The sequence below is a fragment of the Amphibalanus amphitrite genome, unplaced genomic scaffold (genome assembly GCF_019059575.1).
Source record: "Amphibalanus amphitrite isolate SeventyFive unplaced genomic scaffold, NRLGWU_Aamphi_draft 000026F_arrow, whole genome shotgun sequence".
Lineage (NCBI taxonomy): Eukaryota > Metazoa > Arthropoda > Thecostraca > Balanomorpha > Balanidae > Amphibalanus > Amphibalanus amphitrite.
Genome location: NW_024881522.1, coordinates 302,880 through 326,360, shown reverse-complemented (window position 1 = coordinate 326,360; position 23,481 = coordinate 302,880). Strand labels below are relative to the sequence as shown.

Below are 23,481 nucleotides of genomic sequence, written 5' to 3'. Positions count from 1 at the left end.
AACCCAAACTTTACCCATATCACTCGCCAAAGTTGTAATTCAGCAGTGTTTGGACATTTTGGGGAGGCACGTCCACACGTAGGTGCAGGGTGCGCTGAGAGAGATGCCCTCCTGTTTGTCAAAAGCCGTATTTATTATCAACGGGTGTATCGCTTGACATTTATGGGCCTCCTGACAGGTATGGTTGCGGTTGGTGGCAGGCCGTAGCCAGGCGAAGTCAGTGAGGGGACCGGCCGTGCGCGGCTATGTGCGCACGTTAAACTTTGGACTCTAAATTCTGCCATAGAACTGGAATTGCGCGATCGGGGGGTAGAGGGCAGGGTCACCGCAACAAGCTTCGCTTAGCGGTGGCTCTGTCCTTGTGAATCCTTCCTATCAAAACGTTCGGACAAAATTTATAAAAAAAAAAAATTAAAAAAAAAACGGAGGGTACTAGTGGCCTGTCCATAAATATGAAGTAGAGCACTTCATGAGCCGGATAAATCCGTTATCCACGGATAAATCCGCGGACCGGATAGGATTGGATTCTAAATTTGTTAAAAAAGAACGGATATGGGCGGGCCGGATTTGGGAATTGAAGGTTGAACCCGGATCAAAACGGATCAAAATTTTAACATTCAACATTGAAGTTCAAAATTAACCTAATGTGTTAAGCGGCAGCAGAGGTTTGATTAAAGTAATAGGCATCATTTTATGACACTCACTTGTCACAAGACTTGTCTTCAAGTGGATAATGTATGCAATGTATGCATGGTTTTTGGAACCATGATGGTCTATGAGATGTATGGCTGTCTGGTCCCTTAGATTGAATTTGTTAGTCCAGTTTTGGGTGAAACCAGTTATTGGTGAAACGGATCATTACGGATATTTTTTGGAAGTTTGGCTGCAATACGGGCCATGGGTGGGCCGGATTCTGATATTCAAAGAAAGGCGGATAATGGGCGGATCTGGATATGACTTGCCGGATATGGGCCGGGCCGGATCCTAAAAAGCCTATCCGTGAAGTGCTCTAATATGAAGGACGTCGGACAGCATAAGGCCTCGATATATATATCGGCGCTGTTTCTGCTATACTGAAAGCTTCTTATAAGGCCACTGTTCGACACCTTCACCAAATAAGGCATCGCACATCTCACAGCCCCTTCCCTATTTCGGACAAACCAATCCACCAAACCCAGTAGCCAAAACCCCTGCCCAATTACAAGCTTTGTTGGAGCTGTGCGCTCACTGTATGTAATTACAATAAATAAAACCGCCACCCGGGCTACCTGATTTTTAATCTTGACACCCCAATCAGAAATGAATCCCGACTTTTCCCGTTCCCGTTCGGCCCTTTGTTATCTGTTTAATTTTGTTCGGTCGCTCGGGGACGATGTGGTGGCGATAACGTCCACTGTGCGCCAGTAATGGCGACCGACTCTCACCTCTGCTTCTGTGGGCCGGCCTATCTAACCCATCAAGGCCCAGACGCCATAATTTATACACGCCTTTTATGTATTTTGTCTGGTTTCTCTGATTTATCTGGTCAAATGCGGCGGTGCTGTGTGGGCGCTCGAGCTCGGTAAAAAAGCAGAGAGGAGCAAGAACTGGGTGTGAAGGGAGACGGCCGGCCCGGGGTAGCTGAGGTGTTATGGAGTAGCGTGTACTGGTGATTTGTGGCGGCTTCATGCCACCCACCGCTCGCCGTCACATGCGAGAGAATGTGCTCGGTACGGCCCGCGGTATGCAGACGGGGAACAGAGTGGGTTGTACGATCTTCTGTCACCGGACAGAGTAGTTGCTGGATGTTGTAGTTGGAAAGTGATGATAGTGGTTGGGTTGGGAGTAGAATGGACGTTTGCATGGGCAGAAACACTTACATCGGTGGTATAATTAGGTACCTGAACTGATGATCATGGAGGCATGATATTGACTATATATGAGATTTGGATTGACGCTTTTGTTTATTTTCTGTCATGTTGTTTCGGGGCCACGCTAACATGGCCGATAACCGCGTCTCCAAGACAGCCTGTCGTGGCTCCAGAGCCTGCAGCATGCACTGTAAAGTCTTCAGTGCGAGTCCAGTACATCAATGGATTTGACAGATGACCAACATCCCCACGCTCCTCCCACCCTACACGCAGTGACACATCATCTGACTCGCAGTGATGACAGGTCACCTGTCAGTATACGTCCCCCGCTCCTGCCCGGGGTCCGCGGCCCTGGCCCCGGCACCCTTCCGCTCCATTTCGGCAGCCGTGTGGGCGTCGCACCCGGCGTACCAGCCTCGTCCCGACACCAGTCTCAGAGGTGTGGGTGGCAGAATCGCCCCAGGACACTCCGAGCCGCCGCGCGGGCGTGGGTAGCCTGCGCACGACCTGGCGTGTGGAAGGGTTGGTGTTCTTACACCCCTGTGACGTCAAAAACTCCTCCCTCAGGGGCTGTTTGACACCCAACAGCAGTAACCCCGTCCGCGTGGGCGACCCAGCCAGACCCGCCCTGCCCTCTCCCGACCCAGCCGAACCCGGCGAACTCTGCCCACACCGGCTCACCGCAGACATCTGAGCGTTTTTGCGGCGTAATATCTGGTCTGGTTTTTGTGCCGGGGTTTATCTGAATACACCAAATTGGACGGTATTACGCTATCGGTACATGTCCCGACCGGTACAGCTACCTGTCTGCGGATGGTCGCCGCGATAGAGGCAAAATCGCCACTAAATGACACTTAGTAGCCCACGTAATAGAGGATGGCGGTTAGAAACCGTCTTCGCATCTGGTGGATTGTGTCTGAGGACCAACGTACAGAGGCGATAAAGAATATATCAAATCGGAGCCCGATTATATCGGCTGTCAGCAGTAGCCGAGGTTAGGGGCTGTGACATAGATGTGACACCCACATGACGGCAGAGGTTTATATCGGCTGTCAGCAGTAGCCGAGGTTATAGTCCGTTTTTCTTATCTTTAGACTTCACTCCAAGATGTGCAGATAACTTAGCACGTGACGTCACACAATTTGATAATAAAAATCAAGCGTCACGCTCATTGCCACTGGCTCTAAAAGCGAACACACCATATGTCTGCTGTGTATCAAGGAAATCTGAGACTTTTATATATCTTTTGAAATTTATATCCATTCGTATACAATAATATGCAATGCTCTCAAAACTTCGGCAAGGAAAACCGATCGGTGCACAAGCGAGACAAGTGGTTTATAATGTTTACCAATATTTTATTCGAAAGAAAGATGAATACCTCAAGCAAGGTGATGAGAGTGCAGCGGCTAGCATTAACGTAGCGAAGGAGACCAGCTCTGCTACTGGAGTGTCGATTGCCTCTGTTAATGCATTCAAGAGTGGAATAGAGACACATGGATGCCAGTCTCCAGCCCGCCAGCGCCCTAACAGGGGGCCACGCGAGTACTTCGACGAGTTTGACCAGTGCGCGTTCAGAAGAATGGTGCATGCCATGTACCTGGAAGGGAAAAAGGTCACTTTGGACACCATTAGAGCGGCAGTTCAGGACAAGTTCGAGCAGACTATCTCGCGCTCAACCATACGAAAGCAGCTGTTCCAAATAGGATTCAAGTTCCGACAAGTGAACAACCGAAAGCTGCTGGTTGAAAAACCTCAGGTGGTGGCAGCCCGGAACGCGTTCCTGAGACGCATTCGGAAGATTAGAAGCTCCGACCCAGAGCGCACTATAGTGTACTTGGACGAGACCTGGTATAACCAGTTTGATATGCGAACGGTCGCGTGGTTGGACAGTGACGACGTGGCCGGCCATAAGCCAGTGACAGGGAAGGGCAAGCGCCTAATCATAGTCGATGCTGGCTCGGACAGCGGCTTCACCCCAGGAGCATTCATGTGTATGAGGACGGACGGCAAGTCTGCCGACTATCACACGTCTATGAACGCGAGCTGTTTCGAAGACTGGTTTCGACTCCAACTTCTGCCGAACCTGCCAGCGAATAGCGTGATCATTATGGATAACGCCTCGTATCATTCAAGATGTGCTAACAAGGCACCTACAGCTAGCTGGAGGAAGGAAGCGATCCAAGAATGGCTGCGGGTACATGATGTCAATCCTGATCCGGACTTGCGGAAGGTCGAGCTTCTTGAGCTGGTTCGCCCTCTGAAACAGACACGCGAGTATGTGTTGGACAAGGTGGCACAGGAGGCCGGTCATGAAGTACTGAGGTTGCCCCCATATCATTGCGACCTCAATCCGATTGAAATGGTTTGGGCAAACATGAAGACGCACGTCCGCCAGTTCAACAACACTGGGCATCTGAATGACGTGGAAAGGCTGCTGCTGGATAGCCGAGACGCCGCGCCACCGGACTTGTGGCGAAACTGCTGCCGCCACGTGCGAGAACTGGAAGAGGTGTACTGGCGAGCAGATGGTATGATGGAGGACATCGAGCCAGTGATCGTGTCACTTCAGGATTCGAGCAGTGACGACAGTGACAGTGAAAGTGATTGAGGGCGCATGGGACCTACGATGGCTTCGGTGAACCAAACATACCCAATATACGAGTACGACTCCTGTGTTTCCTGTCTTTTGTAATTTGTATTACGAGTTACTGGTGGTAGATTTGTAGACACTAGCGGGTAATACGAGCAAAACATGTCATCACATTGAAATAGTATGTATATTTGTTAATTTCGATCAATGCTGCATTCATCGCTAAACACACGCTCATATAGCCAACTCGTGTTGGTAGCCTGCGCCGCTGAACACGCATGTCCTGCGGGTTGCCTACCTCCACAGGCATAATTCATCTCCGCCTCTCGTCACGCAGTCTAACCCGTCCATGTGATACTTCGTGAGGATTACAACGTCACAGTCAATACTATCGAAAACGCGTTCACTCGAATGTCTGCGATAGCGAACCACAAACCAAGTGCTTCACGACAGTCGCCAGAACTTGTTACGAGCCACACGCCGAGCTCCTTCAAGAATTTCCTTGCATTGGGTCCGCACTCGCAGTCGCACGCACCTGCGGTTTCAAAAAACTTCGGCTGGAACCAAGCCCTATAGGTCTTGAACTAAAGTCACTGATGATGACTTGTGTCCATTTGCAGAATAGTTCATTTCCAAGTGATATTCGCTTTTATAGGTACCCTTTAATTCATCGGATCGATAGTTCGGTTAGCATACCAAACTTTATCCAACTTAATTTTTGTAGCAGGTAGGTATACGTACCTACCTATTTATGTAATACACATTTGTGAGACTACAAATCTGCACTTGCCGCACCCAAGAGCGCCACTCTCCAGGCTTCAAGGCAATATTTTCTGTTTCCGAAGGGCTTGATTTTTTCTAAGCCATGCTTTGTCTCGTGCATATCTTGCGAAACATCTTGGAGTGAAGTCTAAAGATAAGAAAAACGGACTACGATAGGCGTTATCACAAGTGTATTCGCGGTCATTGGGGCGACGTAAGAAAAGAAGAAAACAACTGGCCCCAAGAACTTTAAATTATCAGTTAGCATGCATCTTTTCCTTGATCTGTAGATAATTTACCATTAATTGCTAGAGAAAATTGCATTTAAAATCTTCCATCTATGTTTTTTTCATCGTTTGCACAATATGTTCTTTTTTAAAATAGAAACACTAATTAGAAATAGTTCCCGCATCATCAAGAACAATAGGGAAGGCTTGAAGTGAATACAATAATCTTAACGGTGTTGTAATCTATGTGAAGACACTTCTAAAATTGCCTGTAGAAATATTGAAGGCAAAAGTTCAACTTTTTCACAAGACGGATGTCTATAAACCTTTTCAACGTGTGACAACTCAGCCGGTATTTCGTCGCCTACAGCCCAGCTTTCCCTAGTGACCGATAGAGGCGCTGCTATCGATGTCCGCCCGTGCCGCCTAACGATAGAGGCTGTGACATAGAAGTGACACCCACACACTCAAAACTTTTTTACTACCTCCTGGAGGGTTCATTTTCATCAAACCAGCAAGATAAGAGTATATTGAAAGGGTAACTCTTTGTTACCATTATGTACATAGTAACGGTACGTGGTTAATATGACCTTATTCGCCAGCGAAGAGTATTATTACCATGTAAATATCAATATTACTCTCGCGATCCAGAACATCACGAAAACTCTTTCCTTCTGGGTATCGTGACTCGTGTACAGATAGTCGTTTCATGCGTGGATCTTGTTTACCCTCGTGAAGATGATATTTGAAATGGAATCACTCAGCCAATCAGAAACGAGATCGGCCGTTTGCGGTTTGAAGGCCGCGCGCATCTGTCAGTTTTCGGCCGTTGGTCTCCGAGAGAGGATGTGAGCAGTGTCGGTGCCGCGCGGCGTGGCCGTTGGTGATTGTGCTTGCGTGTAGTTCATCGCCTATAGAGCCTCTGTGGACATTTTATTGTAAGTACCGATGTGCTAGAGCATTGCATGCCGTTGAGTGGTGCTAATTTGACCTGGTTAACAGGACCCCGTGCACGGCCACGTGGCCTAGGTTGTGAGTACGTACATTAATTTTGTTGTGATGCTACAAGTTTATGCATTTTGTTGGTGACTTTGAAAAAGCCTTGCACTGTAGTGATCCAGTCTCATTATCTCACGCAGACGGGCGACCACCCAGGAACGCCGTCGCTCTCTTCAAATATTGTGCGCTGAGCCTTATCCAATATGAGGGCGCTGAATGTCTTGTATTCACATTCAAAGTGCATTCAAGTTGTATCGTGGTGTTTATTTACCGTTTGTGCATTGCTGAACGCTTCGTATAAATTCGTATGCATAAGTGAAGAGTCTCACAATGTTCATGGCTGGTGTGCCCCTCGTATTGTTTGTAGGGAAGCCAAATATACATTGTTGCTCTTGAAGCATGTTTTTTTTTGTTGGTGAGCTCCGGTTAACAGAAGCTTCGTGAAGCTTCTGAAGCAAGCGTCTGTGAGTCTGTTACCATCCTCTGGGGGGTTTACACTAAAGGAAAGAGTAAACATTACCATGTGACAAAGGGTAGGCCAGAAGAATATACTCTCTGTAGGAGGGTAAAGCACAGAGTAGATGATGCGTTACTCCCTAGAAAAGGGTTCCGTTTAAGATTTACCCTTTCAAAGAGTGTAACCCAAAAAATGTTACACTCTAGACAAGAGTAAATCAAAAGAGTTTACCATTCAGAAGATGGTAAAAAACGTCTGTGTGTCATGTTACCCCTCCCTGGCGAGTTTACTCTTCATGAAAGAGTAAAATTTACCATCTGGAAGGTGGTAAAAAACGTCTGTGTGTCAAGCTACCATGCTATGGCGGGTTTACCCTTCAGGAAATGGTAAAAAAGTTTTCAGTGCATGACGGCAGAGGTGGCGGCTGTGGTAGTGACAACGGAATCCCGATCTGGCAAAACTAGTAGCAGCAGCAACAACAACAGCAGCAGTGCAGCAGCAGCAGGCCCAGGGGCGGAGCTTCCTATAGAGTTGGTGGGGCGGCTGCCACTTGCCATTTTGCCCCACCAATAAGAGTTTTGCACCACCAACTTTAGCTAATTTGTAGGACTTTGTTGCTTTCGAAATCCTTTTTTTGCCTTGAAGAGGTTTGGAATGTCTGTGTATTGCAATATATTTCATCTGTCTTGATAGGGATTGATTCAGTGTAGCATTTTATTCAACTTGACAATAGGACATTGTATGTTTGACAATTTTTGTCCCATCAACTTCCCCGGAAAAGCTCCACCCATCTGCCAGCAGCAGCAGCAGCAGCAGCAGAAGCGGCGGCGGCGGCAGTGACGGTGGATACGTTAGCGGTAGCGGCGGCGGTAGCGAACGCGGATAGGTGGCCGACAGCGAAAGCTGCTTACACAAAAACTGCTGCTGAGTTTGCTGAACGGACCGTGCGTCAGCAGTGCAGATGTGACAGGAACCAGACGACTTGGCGGCGGCTGACGGCACGGACTAACGGACGGACGAGTTGGGGCGAGGGGGGCGGAGAGACGGTCGGCCGAATGGACGGATTAATGGGGGGGGAACGGACTACTGGCCAGTCAGACAGGCAGATGGACTTAAATGCTTATAGACTTCAAAAGATCCTGTCAGAGGAAAGATCATCGCAGCTCACGGATTCACGGAACAACCAAACAACCAAGGAAACTTCGTCAATGACGCTATATGCATTTGACACGTTAACCCGCCGACCCCAAAGTGATGCAACTCAGTAACCTTAATGGAGCATCGAACAGTCCTCACATTACACAGATGACAAAGCACTTGTCGAGATCTACCTGACACGAGCCCGTCTCAGATGTCGAGCCCGATTTAGACGTACCCGGGTCTTGATTTTCGGGGAGCCGGCTCACTCATGGATCCGGGAGTTTTTTATTAGAAGCACTAATCCGTCTCAAGCGCCTGTTGAGCGCCGAGTGTTAGGAGGTAGCTGTATGTGTAGACCAATAATCATTTTATAGAAATATATCGGCCAGCGTAGTGCCTGGAGTTTTTTTTTCTGAACGAGTAAAGCAGACTGAATTTTCTGGCTGAGGAAATGAGCCTCATGCCGACATTCATTCCGCCCGGCGTGTGCCCCACATCCCATGGCGGCCTTAGATGTGGGGCGCGATAAAGTTTTGTCACAGTCTTGCACAGCGTTACTCACTGTGTGTTCAGTGTAGTTTAGCTGAGGCCGATAAAGTGAGCCGGCTCAAAGTTGATCCAGCCGGGCGGGAGTTCTCGCCCAGTTGACCACGACTGTAAACATTTACTCAGCGCGCGTCCGCGCTTTATGCCCAGATTCCTTGGTGTGAAGATTGCCGTTTCTCTTGGGAGCAAAAAATTTCAGGCAAACTGCTGTATGTTTATTGAACGTATCTTTGTTCACCGCCACGGGAGCTGAAAACTCGCAACTACAGCGTTTTTACATGAAGTCATACTAGCCAGTGATTTATCGCGCTTGACGTGCTAGGAATTTCTAACAGAATACTTAACGCATCTTACAAGCCCGGCATTTTCAGCAGCCAAATATTGCGATCAATGTTTTTTTATAATATCTCAACCCACGAACAGATCATCCCTCGACTTTCAATGTCCGGCCACGTAGAAGAAAGTATTCAGGGTTGCCATGTTGGCGGTCTATGGCGCTTCTGTGCGGCGGTTGGGCAGTTGCATCAGTCACAAAGTCACCTGATACGGCCAGCTCCCAGCGGGGCTGGGAAGGGAAGCGACGCCAGGTTATCAGGTACCCCCCCCCCCCCTCCCTTCCCATCCGGTTTCGATACCGCCAGGCTGGCTGGTGACGGCGACTTGTGAGTCACCAGGCATACAGACGTTTGACTGCTGCGACACACAGTCTGGTGTGAAATGCAGCCTACATACCGGAGCATGACGGGCATATCGAATGAAGACAATGGGTGGCGCAAGGCTGTGGCCACGAACCCACCTGTTCGTGCGATCCTATGAACTTCGCTCAGTCTCCCGGGTGAAAAATCAGAGACGCTGAACGAATGAGATGACAGCGAGAGCTCGCTAAATGTCTAGACTGATGACTCATGCGACTCGGGAAAGACACCACACACACACATGCGCGGGGCTTGAGACAATCGGTCAGGTAGCGACAGACGTCTAGACGGCGCGGCGGCTGACCGCGACCAGGTGTCGATAGACGGCAGACTGTCTAGACGGAACTTGGTGAATAAATCCGGTCAGATGGCAGGGCGACCAGTTTCATAAACCGTGTCCGTAACTTACGCCGGTTTTTGGTCTTGTATTGCAAGTACATGTGAAGCGATGACGATAGTTTGAATCGTTGAATTTATTTATCTTGCAAGCAAGAACGGAAGGGAGAAGGGGAAATAAATTTATCGCTTCACATGCGCTTGCAATACAAGCCCAAAAACCGGCGTAAGTTACGGACTCGCTTTATGAAACGAGGCCCAGGGCCAGGACACGAAAACGAGAGCCTGTCTAGACGACGGCTGACCGGGTGTCTAGACAGCAGACTGTCTAGACGAGACTAGGACCTGGGGAAATAAATCTGACCAGACGGTAGGACGCGAAAACCCGAGGTTCAGAGAGTACATCGACATCAGTTGGCCGAATTAAACAGAAAAGGGGGCTTACTGCTCACGCTGTGGATAAATAAAGCATGCATTGCCGATTGCGACTACTAAACGGCATTAGTTAGGACCGTTTGTGTTATTTTAAAGGCCCTGTAATCAGAGGATACTGTTGATGTTGGCCTGTCTGAATCCTAATGACCCCCGTCGGCAGATGAGCGGACGTTAGCATGCAGCTTAAGCAGGCACGCGCATTTTTCTCCGCGTTTATTACCCCTTTTTCTGCGGCGCCGCGATAGACATAATGGGGCAAACATGCTTTATGGGCTGTGATTCTGTTTGTTTTGCAACGGCCGGCGCGCGATCCGCTGCAATGTTTGCGCAAGTAATCAGCGCCGGCGGCCGGCGACCAGCTGCGCGCGCCGCGATGAAAGCGGTGCGCGTCGTTTTTGTCTCAGCGCGGCGGACGCGGCGCGCCGTGTCTGAAAGGTGACCGGAGGAGATAGGGCACGGTCTGCGCGGCCTGCGGCGGCGTCAGGCCGGCCCACCTGCCACAGACCTTCGAACTCGACACGGCGGGGAAAGGGTGAACGGGGAAGGACACCGATGTCAACAGATAGGTCAGACTTCACTCGGAGCGGCGATGAAAGCTGGTGGAAAAGCTTGGTGTCATCTGGTGCTATGTGAAAACCACTTGACAAGGTTCTAGTCGCAAGATCAACAAATCAGTGTCCAGGGTTCAACGTAATTGATTGATTGAAATCAATCAATTGATTGATTGAAACTTAATGCAGCTGCTTTCACGGGCTATAGCTAGGAAACTTTAAAATCAAAATGTGCCTTCCTCACGACGCAAATTCAATATATAAGATATAGGCCTTCTAGAGCACTTAAGCTATTTGTGGGTGGTCCCTCCGTGCCACCTTATCTGAACCGACCCTTGCTGTCTATCGAGGTCCATCCTCTCAATACCGATAGCAATCACGAGAGATAAGACGATTCCACTCAGTCCTCTCATCTAATCCAACTCGACCATCCCAATCAGCTCCAGTTACCCTTCTGATCAGCACCCTGGGCGGGTCTGTCCGTCCCATCCGTCCCTCCCGTCCCGTCAGTCGCTCTCATCCCGTCAACCCTTCTCTATCCCATCAAAAAACCTCGTCCCGATCGCAGTGGGCCAGTTTCTGACCGGCGCCCGGTCAGGTTTCGGCACTATCAGAGGCCCGGTTGTGTGCAGCCGGGACCCAGGGCACGTAAAGCAGGTCATCTGTGCGCACGACCGAGCGAGATAAGCAGTGGGGCTGTTTTTCTTCAGTGGGACCACCCGCGGACGCAATGTGATACAGCTCACCTGGTTAGGGAGAGCCGTGGGACCGAGACCGGACGGAGAGAGAGAGAGAGAGAGAGAGAGAGAGAGAGAGAGAGAGAGAGAGAGAGAAGGGAGCGAGAAAGAGAGAGATAGAAGGAGAGAGAGAGAGAGAGAGAGAGAGAGAGAGAGAGAGAGAGAAAGAGGGAGAGGGAGAGAGAGGGAGAAGGAGAGAGAGGGAGAAGGAGAGAGACAAAGGGAGAGAGAAAAGGAGAGGGAGGCAGAGACAGAGACACGCATAGACCGAGAGGGAGAAAGAGACGTTCAGACGACGGTTGACGACAATATTTTACGTGGAAGACGATTGAATGAACAGAAAAGGAAAAGTAAGTGCAGCAAAAACACTTTCAAATATTCATACATTTTAACTGATAATTGGCAAGATTTTCTCAAAACATAAGCATTCCTAGCTTTCCATTACCCATTCTACTCTGCTCTGGCATGCCGCAGTTCCCCGTGTGACGCAATCAACACCGGTGTCTGTATCGTGTCAGTGGTGTGACCCCATACTGCAGGTCACCGGTCAGAGGGGACGGGCTCCGGTCTGACCGGCTCTGTCAGCGGGGTCGACGGGAGCGGTCCGTTGGGATTAGCTGCGCTGCACGACTGGGAACGGAAGGCATCGGGACGAGAGAGGAGAGAGGGAGAGAGAGAGAGAGAGAGAGAGAGAGAGAGAGAGAGAGAGAGAGAGAGAGGGAGGGAGGGAGGGAGGGAGGGAGGGAGGGAGGGAGGGAGAGAGAGAGGGAGAGAGGGAGGGAGACAGACAGACAGAGACAGAGACAGAGACAGAGAGGGGGAAGAGAGTGGATAGAAGGGAGCTAGACGGACGAGAAAGATGCTAAATATACGGAAGTGCATAGTAATTAATATATTCATAACTAACATCCTCACCAAGGAAAAAGAAAACAGAGCACCGGGAAGGGAGCAGGCGAGGATCTCGACGGTGATGGAGAGAGGTAAGCAGGCCGCGACACCTCCGTTATACCATTCAGCGCCGCCGTTAAGCCGGCTTTGCAGACGACGGGCCGGGAGTTCGTCAATGGGTTTAGTGCCCGGTTTCCGACATACGGGACCGGCGAACGGTGGGAACGAGCCTCGACGACGCTGAGCAGAGCGTCGGGGCAAAACAGATTACGACCGGCTTACGGCACCCGGGCTGCACTGTTCCCCGACCGTCTTACCCCGGAGAGGACTGCGGCGGGGCGGGGGGACAGTGACCCCACGAAAATATGGTGCACGGTTGAGACTTTCACACTGTTGCAGTGTTTTTTGTTTGTCTGTTTGAACGATTTTTAATTAAGTTTCAAGAAATTTAGTCATACGCATATAACTGCATAGGCTGCTTATAGACTGTCACGTCTAACAAGTGTTCTGTAAATCATATACCCTTCTCATCCCCGTCGACCCCGACCCTCCCCCCACTCCGCCGGAACACAGAGTAGTCGTGCATCGAATGTCAATAGCAGACGCGATGCGTTTTTTGCTGACAGTGACCAGGCGACAGCGACCAAAGAACACCATCCCTGGACAGCTGATCGGTATCCCAGAGGTGTTGTGTTCGCTCGCTCTGCGCCCACGCGAACGCGAACAACTTCATCAATGCGTTTTGGAAGGCGAGTGACATCTTGATAAATATCGCCGACAGCACTGCGAGTGACAACCTCATCAATATGATGAATACTCCTGCAGTGTGTGTAGAGTGAGGATTTGATGTTCGTAATTCCAAGTTCGAGACGACATTTAGGATATGCCGCTGTCGGTGGCTGCCATTCTCTGTTCAGCAGCCATTTATTATCTCCAGTCCAGTTTCTTCGATTCCACAGCGGGTATGCCACAGGGGCCCCCATCCAGAAGTTCTTACCCAACATACCACAGTGAAAGAAACTCGAGCATTTTGGTCGGAGGGCCACCCATTGGTAAAGGCAGGCACGCGCACGCCATGGCACGCACCGGTATGGCACACTCCGCCTCCTGGGACGGCCACGGGCGGGGCCAATTAAACCCCCAAATACCGGCCTTTTGTCATTCAGACCCAGCCCGCCGCCCTCAGAGACCGTACTTAGCCCAGCCATAGATTCCATTGAGCATCAAAATCACCCTCCGCCCAGCCACAGAACAAGAAACCACCCCACAGTCGCGCAACCCGCACGGTAATTAGCCCCTAAAGACCGATAAAAACAATACTTTGAAAATAATGTCCCTGGCGTCCGTCATTATTCTAAGATATGCACACCCAGAGTTCGAGATAAATCTGAGTAAAAACTACTGGAGCGGTACCCAGCGGCGCCTGGGCCTGACGGAGGGCAGGTAACTAGCCGGGGAGGGACCCGTTCAGGAGGGGAGGGGAGGCGGGAGAGAGAGCCGGGCGGAGCGCCGCCCGCCGACTCCTAATGAAGGGGTACGGGCCGAGGCACGTGCCGGGCCAGTTAGCGCGTCCGAACAAGGCTGGCGGCGTCTATCGGACCATCTGGAGCGCGTCTCCGGCCTCCCCGAGCGGCCCCGATCGGACCGAGCCGACGCAGCCGGCGCGGCCGACACGGCCAGTTTTTCTGCGTCCGTCTCCGGTCACACCTGGGCGCTGTCTCCTGCAGACGGCGGCTCGGGCGGCGGCGGCAGCGGGCCGCCCCCGCCCCCGCCCGACCGCTCACCGCTGCCGCCGCCGGCGGCCGCCGCCACGGGGTCAGACGCGGTCAGAGCGAGGCGCCGCGGGCGGAAAAGTGGCCAGCTGCGGGTCAGACGCGGCGCACTCGCCACTTTTTGCCGCCGTCCTCGCGGCAGTGACGCTGAACGGGCGGTGGGTTAGCCAGCCGCGGCCCACTCGAATCCGGCTGTCGGCTGGTGTCGGACGGCCACGCCCAGACGGTAGAGAGATAGCCGGCCTACGCACACCGCTCGATCGCTGGAGAACGCCCAGGTCAGCGGGGACCGGAGGCCGCCCTCCCCTCCCTCCCCTGTCCGCCCGCTCCTCCCGCCCGCCCGGTGGCCCGCCCGGTGGCCGTCGCCACAGGACCGCCCGTCGCGAGCTACGTGTCACCGAGAGAAAGGCTTCCTTCTGTTCACCTCCCGGAAAGGACATCGGTGGCTGCGTTGGGTCGGCTCGGCGCCAGGCGAGGTAAGACGGGACTGGACCCGTTCCGTTGTGCCTCTGATGTAGTCACGTTCGGAATGGGGCGCGCAGGCGGGCGTCAGGCCAGGGTGGGACGACACAGGCTAATCGGACGTCTCCGCGCCTTTGTCCACAGTGTCTACAGTAGCGCGGCTGGAGGGCTGGCCACACAGCACGGACGCGGCGCACAATGGGCCGCTGTGACCGGCACAGGCCGGCCCACAGACCGTATGAATGGCGACGGGCGTGTCCCGGCGCCGTCACCCACTCAGTGATGAATGGACAAGAAGTGATTACCTGAAACGTGCGCGTGGGCCGCCGCGCCGGGCGGGGGTGATGGAACGCTGACAGGCCCCGAAAGTCATCAGCGAAATGAGAGGCGACGGTGGTCGGGCGGAGAGTGGGCGCTCTTTTTCGGCCAGCTTTGTCCCGGTGATGTTTGAACAAATGGTTATCGTTTCACTTTGTAACGACAGTTGACCAAAAAATGACAGCTTTTTTATAAACAGCTGCCGATGCGCATTGATAAGGAAGATAAATAGGAAGATACCTGGACTTTTGCTCATTACAGACAAAGATGACCTGTTCGTTGGGTTGGTGTGTGATACGAACCATATTTCACGCTCGAATCATTTTTCAAATCAAGCCTTTCGGGTCCGACGCAGGGGGTTATAAATCGCCCGGGAAAACGCAAAAACCAGAGTCGTAAAGACATCTGCCAACGACTTTATTACCGGAAATCTGTCAACTCACGCACCGAGCCGGCATTCAGAGGCGAGCCGATGGCTTGGAAGCCCCTGAGGCAGTCTCCTCGCTCGTCTCAGACCGGCTGACACTGCATAAAAAGTTGGAACTCGGGCCGAGTTTATGGGGAGATCCCAGACATCTCGACGGCCGAGTATTTCCTAAATCATCCTCTAATGGCTCCTGTTTATTCCACTTAAGATAAGACCTGGCCGGAGTGGCGCAGAGATTCCTATCGCAACTCAATCTAATTTAATCCCGGCGCCATAAGTTTGTACACAAAAAGGTCCACTAATTCGGGGACAGCCAGGTGGTTGTGTGTAACGGGAGTCCGGAGCCTCGCCCGCCGCCCTCCGCCTTCTACCCACGCCTTTACGATCAGCTTATCGATAGAAAACCCAATATCAGCGCCCCTGACACGACGAATAAATTAACCAAATAGCCACGCCTTTCCGTGGGCCGTCGAAATCTAGCGAGATAGTGGCGAGATGCCGTCATGTTCAGAGCTGGGGTGTCCATAATAAAGTGTTCTGCTGGTAGCGGGTTTTCGGTACTGTATATTCAGTCGGGAGTTATGACGATGGCTAACTGTGGGTTCCATGGAAGCTACATGGCAATTTACAAATCAGTTGCAGATTAGTTAGCTGCAGCGAGAGGTTGAACAGCGTTATTGATCAGTGATTAGGTTATCTGAACAGAGTAGCTGAACAGAGTCATATCGACGTGCATATTGTTTTTTTTTTTAGGCAGCGTTGACGACTGACGAACCATTGAGAAAATGCGATTCTTCATCCAGTTTCTACATACTAATGATCCGCGGTAGCTAGGGATCCGGTAAATTACCCATCTTCCTTCCTTCCGCTACATATCGCTCTTCTATCCACCTGATGTCATTCAACGGTAACTCACTCCTCTGATGTCATCGATAAGTGATGTGAGCCCCATCCCTCCCAGCTGTGCACAGTATCTGGTGATTCACCCACGCCCCGGCGACCGTGTGCACGTGTTTGTGACAGGATTAGTCCCATGATGACCGACCGGTCCTGAGTCACCGCACTCAAAACTTTTTTACTACCTCCTGGAGAGTTCATTTTCATCAAACCCGCAAGATAATAGTATATTGAAAGGGTAACTCGCTGCTACCATTATGTGCATAGTAACGGTACGTGGTTAATATGAACTTATTCGCCAGCGAAGAGTATTATTACCATGTAAATATCAATATTACTCTCGCGATCCAGAACATCACGAAAACTCTTTCCTCCTGGGTATCGTGACTCGGGTACAGATAGTCGTTTCATGCGTGGATCTTGTTTACCCTCGTGAAGATGATATTTGAAATGGAAACAATCAGCCAATCAGAAACGAGATCGGCCGTTTGCGGTTTGAAGGCCGCGCGCATCTGTCAGTTTTCGGCCGTTGGTCTCCGAGAGCGGATGTGAGCAGTGTCGGTGCCGCGCGGCGTGGCCGTTGGTGATTGTGCTTGTGTGTTGTTCATCGCCTATAGAGCCTCTGTGGACATTTTGTTGTAAGTACCGATGTGCTAGAGCATTGCGTGTCGTTGAGTGGTGCTAATTTGACCTGGTTAACAGGACCCCGTGCACGGCCACGTGGCCTAGTGTTGTGAGTACGTACATTAATTTTGTTGTGATGCTACAAGTTTATGCATTTTGTTGGTGACTTTGAAAAAGCCTTGCACTGTAGTGATCCAGTCTCATTATCTCACGCAGACGGGCGACCACCCAGGAACGCCGTCGCTCACTTCAAATATTGTGCGCTCTGCCTAATCCAATATGAGGGCGCTGAATGTCTTGTATTCATATTCAAATTGCATTCAAGTTGTATCGTGGTGTTTATTTACCGCTTGTGCATTGCTGAACGCTTTGTACAAATTTGTATGAATAAGTTGAAGAGTCTCACAATGTTCATGGTTGGTGTGCCCCTCGTATTGTTTGTACGGAAGCCAAATATACCTACATTGTTGCTCTTGAAACATTTTTTTTTTTAGTTGGTGAGCTCCGGTTAACAGAAGCTTCGTGAAGCTTCTGAAGGAAGCGTCTGTGGGTCTGTTACCATCCTCTGAGGGGTTTACACTAAAGGAAAGAGTAAACATAACCATGTGACAAAGGGTAGGCCATAAGAATATACTCTCTGTAGGAGGGTAAAGCACAGAGTAGATGATGCGTTACTCCCTAAAAAAGGGTTCCGTTAAAGATTTACCCTTTCAAAGAGTGTAACCCAAAAAATGTTACACTCTAGACAAGAGTAAATCAAAAGAGTTTACCATTCAGAAGATGGTAAAAAACGTCTGTGTGTCATGTTACCCCTCCCTGGCGAGTTTACTCTTCATGAAAGAGTAAAATTTACCATCTGGAAGGTGGTAAAAAACGTCTGTGTGTCAAGCTACCATGCTATGGCGGGTTTACCCTTCAGGAAATGGTAAAAAAGTTTTCAGTGCGTCATAGGTTTGTCACCAGAGCGGGCGCCGGGGATCACGGAGTAACGCTGTGTATACGGGCTGGAATACGTCACTGCAGTGTCAACCGCCGTGGCAGGAGGCTCGTCACTCCGTCAGTAGGTCGGGGCGTGAGGGCTAAATATGACCGAAATAATGTAATGCAAGTGCATACGGTCTAAATACCTTTTACTGTTGTTGACGTTTAATAAGTGGGAACGGGTTTTAGGTAACCATCTTTATAATACAAGAGAGCATGGGATTTAATTATGTTTCTCTCCCTTGGTACATCATTTCCCATCAAAAGTATTTCAAAGCTTCAGTCAACATTCAAACCTTCCTCTTCTCACGCCTGAATTTCAGTGCATATCCCCCGCTCCTCCCGTCCCTTCCCTACCCTCTCTCCTGCACAATGTCACTGATCGACCTCTGACCTCGAGCCCTGCCCACCCAATTTATTGCCCCCCCCCCCCCGGACGGCGGCCACCTTTAGTGACCGCTCCGCCGCGCGGCCCGCCCCCTTTACTGCTCGCGGTCGCTCTCAGCCGCGCTCCGCGGAGCATTTATTGAATCAATGCCGGGCAATTATTTCAATCAGTTGCACAATGGTGCAGGGGAGCCACGTCGGACGCCGACCAGCCTGCACCCTGCACTCCGGCGTGCACCAATCGTTCAGCCGCGGTGCCCAACTATAGTGACCGGCTCTGGCGGTCAGCCGCGGCTGATAGGAAGGGCGTTTGATCCCCGGCGCAGCGGGAGGGGCCGCCCCACTAACAATAGCGGGACGGACGGTGACGACAGGGATGTTCGCAAGGCCGAACAGAGAACAGGGGAAGGGGATGCTGGCGAGTCGCCGGTCCTGTAAGGGGCTCTGGGGCACTGCGTGTGGGTAATTGCAATCAAGCCATTAAAATACATTTTGAGCAGAGGACGTTTCAGCTTCTACTCTACGGAAGGTTTTTCGACATCGAATGTGTTGCTACGGTCTTTTGCTTGGTGGTGAACTTGGGGAAATTTTCATCCTGTTGTATCTGCAAATAAAAAAGTTAGGGGAAAACAATACCAAACGAACAGTCTCAAGTACGAGTATAGACGATTCTAAAGAGTGAGTAATCGAATTTTTTTTTTTTTTATCTTCAATCAATTTCCAAGGTAAGAGGTCAAAGCCAAAGCACAGGCCTAGCAACAAAGGTCTACTAGCCACAGGTCTAGCAAAGCCAATAAGGAGTGCTTGCAGCGGACGACGCATTACGCATATTGATGAGAAAATGAATGACACCATTTAAAACACGATTGGAAGTCTCTTATCTTTATGCTTAATGGTGACTGTCAAATTAGACCTGCTATCTGAAACGATCTTAAACTGCTCTCTGACACTGCGAAGTTGGCCGGTTGCGAAATCGCCCCCTCACGCACGTGCGTTATATTTCAGCGCGTCTGGCGTGCGCCGCGGACGGTCCGTGCGAATGTTTCTATTGTTCCGCTGTCGGGTCCCCGGGTGGGCCGATGCCAGCCCGCAGCGGTGTGTTATACACGGTGATTAATGTCACAGTGTCTGGGTGTATTACCCAGCAGAACGGTTTATCGGTGTCCTTCTGTGATTTAAGCACCGCTCGAATGTCAGTAAAGTGCCGGCGGCAAATTGGAAATTTGTTCTACAAATCATTGCGCGGATTTGCTAGCACGTACGACAAAGAGAGAAGTCAAGAGGTGCTGTGAGTTCATTCAGTCCCTCTCTCCCCGTTCCATCTTCCCTCCGAAGGAGAAAGACGATACAGGCAAGCCTGAAGCTGCGTGCAGGTTTATGGCAAAATGGCGTGCAGTATGCAGGAGGCAACGTGCCTTCGTAAATGCTTTATGGTTGTAGCAAAGTTTACAGTATTTAAGGGGATTAGTTTATGAGTATATCACGGCAAATGAGATGATAATTCAGGAATTACTGGCCAATTACCATCTATGCTCAAGTGTCTGTGTCCTGTGCAGTAGGTAGTCGTCCAAAACCGCACTGAACTGGCCTGAAACGATCATTCATAATATTTATCCATTGTACTGATCATAAACTACTTGATAATTTTGGTGATCACATAATCGTGACCAACATGCCTTTGAGATGTTTTACGTTGAGCTATTCAGTCCTTCTTTCGTAGTTTCTGAAAAAGCCGTCCCATATGTGTCAATTCAGGACCTGGGAATGTGCTGAACAAAACAGTCCCTGGAAATGACTTGTTCTGAAAACTAAATCGCATAATGTTGCGTGATTTTCTCAGGAATCGAAACCAAACAACCGTGCACAGTTCAATCGTGGAACATCTATATTCGTCAACACACGCTCTGACGTCACAAATTCCCGGTGTCGGGCTGGCTTTTGCCCCGGTCCTCCATATAGGCCGTCGGACCGGGGCCGGGTGGCCCAGCGCCTCCGTCACTGATACACATCCAGCGTGCCACTGTTTTGTACCGGCGCCCACTATCTCGGCGCCCATCGAAGTCTGGGCGTCTTTTTGCACAGCGCCACAAGCCTAATGGTGCTGCGACCATAAAACACTGGCCACGGGGCCGGCCGGTCTGATGTTGTAATAAGATTACCGCTGGCAATTACCCGAGCCAATTTGGCGCGGAGGCCGCGGGGTGTCGGTAGTGCCCAGTAGCCAGGCGACGCCGATTTGGGACGCCGCTAATCAAAATAGAACCCTTCTCAGCGGGCGGCGAAAAACGCACGATATTTTATTGCCGTCTGACCCTTGGCGACAGGATAATTTGTGTATTTCGAGCCATTGTGCCTAGCCTGCGATGCTATCAAAATTGAGAGCTATTGTTAGCCTGGACAAACAGTCGATAAATCACGGGATAATTATGATTTGTTACTTTTTGGTGGCGATAGAGAGCGGTACCATTATGTTGGGTGTCAAGCCTTTATTGTGGACCCGGCGTCGTTCCATTCAGGTCGGCAGGGAAGTGTCCCACGCAGCCTCGGGCGACGAGGTCCGCTGTCGGTCGGAAGGCCCGGACAGACCATTACTACCATGTCCGCTACCGGGCTTTGCTTGCGCTGGAGTGGCCAGATCCGCTACAGAACGATCCGCTTGACGTCCGCAATAAAGCTACCGGATCGGATTTACCATGATCGTAAAATATTATAAAAAAGATAAGGACTTGCCCTCTATAATAAGGATCAGCTAAAGTGCTTTTTTGGCGTCCCTGGTCTTCTGCACTGCTGTTCATCTTTAGATGAAACCGCTGTCATGAAAAACTGGTAGCGAATCCTCATGTGTTCCTTTCCCTTTCCCCTGCCAACCATGAAAGAAACGCCGTTTTCCCGTCATGGCAGGATGTGCTGGCATAAGCTGACACGTTAATTAAACGATCGAAAATGTCAGCTTAAAAATGTCACCCTTAAATAGACGCTGTTTATTTGTGTCAGCCTTTGCTGGAAATTCGACTATGGATGCGACTTTTACTCCGTTTATATTTACAGAAGTACCCGCTCAACAACATCGCCCTCGGAGCGCTGCCCCACTAATTGGCTCACATTCCGCCTAGCGGGCGGATTGTTTCGCTCAGATATTGAGCCCGACCGGCGAATTGTTCTCCCCCCGGCACTTCCGGGCGCGGGGCGAGCACCGGCCCAATTATTGGACCACCGGCGCTCTGCCTGATGCCGTTTCCGCGCTCATGGGATGACTGTGAGCCGAGTCATCGCCAGCCACCGCCTACACCAGACAAAGCCAATTGTTCGGAAAATAGTTCATTGTTTTAGCTGTGCTGATGCTGCGGGAAACGTAACTCATAATAGGATTTATGTGGGAGGAAAGCACATGGCTTTTAATTCAACGACCATTTCATGATACCGCATTTAAGTTGCGGTGAAAGAACATAGTTCCAAATTAAGATGTCCGACCATTGTTCATGTTCAAATATGGATGCTTCTGTGCTCTTTCACGATCAGTCTTTTAGAAAATCCGAACGGCCAACGACGGCTAAACTAATTTTGCCATACAGCTGATGCCATGGTACTTTAAACGGCATATGACAGGTCACTCATTTCAGTGGCATGCTTCTTTCATACTCCACTAAACAAAAGAATAGGTAGGTACAGTTTTTGTACTCACCAATTGCAATGCAGACCAGTGCCGAAATCCAATCCAGCCTCCACGCGTTGACGTCCTTGCGGCCTGCTGCTCAGCGCCCCCAGCTGTTGCTAGGCCGGGTCGGGCCGGCGACAGCGAGCCGTGCTGTCTTCTGATTGGCTCATGGCTGACCGGCCGGTCGGTCAGGCGGCACGGCTGACCTTGCCTTGACCCCAGCCCTTGGCAACAACATCTGAACTGAGGTCGGTTGTGGTCTCAGAGGGAGCGCGTTTGACAACTAGGTAGCTGTGAGGACAGAAACAGAACTAGGAAGAGGACAGGAAACAACGATTATTGACAGGTCAGTCAGCTTTGGTGCGGCTTTGGTTTTGAATGTATCGCGCTTTTTTTGTCGTGAGTCTCTCTTCTTTTTCATTAATGTGATTATTTTTGCGTCCTTTACCTATAAATTCTTCGTAAGCAACCTTCTCATATGACTACAATTTCAAGTTTATTTGCTAGCAAAAACAATTGTCGTAACTTAGTGACAAAACAGCTCCTCTTTTTCCGTCCCGGTCACACAGAAGCACCTTCACTTTCCCATTCCCACAGTAGCTACCCCCACATCCTCCGGCATTGTCCTCTCGTCCCCTGCTGTCTCACGAGGCTACAGTTGGCGCGACGGCGCACCCCTGGCCATTAGCGTCATTAAAAGTAAATAAAAAGAGTTCCACTTGATTCACCCACCGGAAGATAAACAAAAATAAATTCATTAGGCGGGAGTGGATGCGACAGCGGTGGGGGCAGCCCGCTGCGCCTGACGGAACGGTGTGCCGTCGAGCGCGTCCTGTTAATTCAGTTCCTCGGCGGGGGAGCGAGCCCCCTTTTATCTTTTTCCCATTTGGAGGTACGATTCGTGTGCGTTTGTGGGCCAGGTGAGAGTCTAAGGTGAGTGGGAGAGAGAGAGAGAGAGAGAGAGAGAGAGAGAGAGAGAGAGAGAGAGAGAGAGAGAGAGAGAGAGAGAGAGAGAGAGAGAGAGAGAGAAGGGGAGAGAGGACTATATAGCAGACATAGTGTGCGTAGGAATGAGAGAGAGGAGGGTGGCAGAGGCGGCGATGGAAATTGGTCGCTGGTTAGAGCTTCAGAAAGACTGCGAAAGGGTAAGCATGATTATAGGAACATAAGCAAAGCAACTAAGAAATGTAACATGATCTAAGGTCTGGCATATGAAGAGGGAAAACAAGACAAGAAGCTCTTAACTAAAGAGTAGTTGTCAAATGTCAACTTTAGGACGAACGAATTAAGAACGTTAGCGTGAAAAACGAAAATTGTAACATACATTTAGCTGAAACTTTACGTGATCATTCCAGGATGACACTATCCCATCCCAACTGACAAACTTTTTAGTAGCTAGACATCGACTACCACAGCAGGTGCTACAATGGAACTGGAGCAGACTCTGAACATGACACACAAAATCTAACGGCCGGTTCGCGATGTCCATTGTGACACTTCAAAACCGTTCTATTGTGACAGCCGTGTTCCTGAGTTTGGCCACAGTGTCACGTCGGTCGTCAGACTGCCAAGAGAAGTGCCGGGTCATCTGTGGCGTGCGTGGTCATCTGTGGTCATCCCCTAATGTTACTGGGTGACAGGGGTGGTATAACGCGACAGGATGACCTCTTGGCGTTACGTGGCTCTTATGCTCTGGTTGAATCTTCTCGCTTCCCCTCTATACTGCAGCTCGGATATTTTAC

The 23,481-nt window shown here is 50.5% G+C and overlaps 1 long non-coding RNA gene across 1 annotated transcript in view; it reads right to left on the bottom strand.

The window, feature by feature from the left end:
* The window catches only part of LOC122363382, an 86,271-nt gene extending 64,419 nt beyond the window's left edge, over nt 1-21,852 (bottom strand). Inside the window, exon 1 of the long non-coding RNA XR_006253356.1 lies at nt 21,767-21,852. This is a non-coding gene — a long non-coding RNA (uncharacterized LOC122363382). The remainder of the gene's footprint in view (nt 1-21,766) is intronic.
* Nucleotides 21,853-23,481: the final 1,629 nt, after the last annotated feature.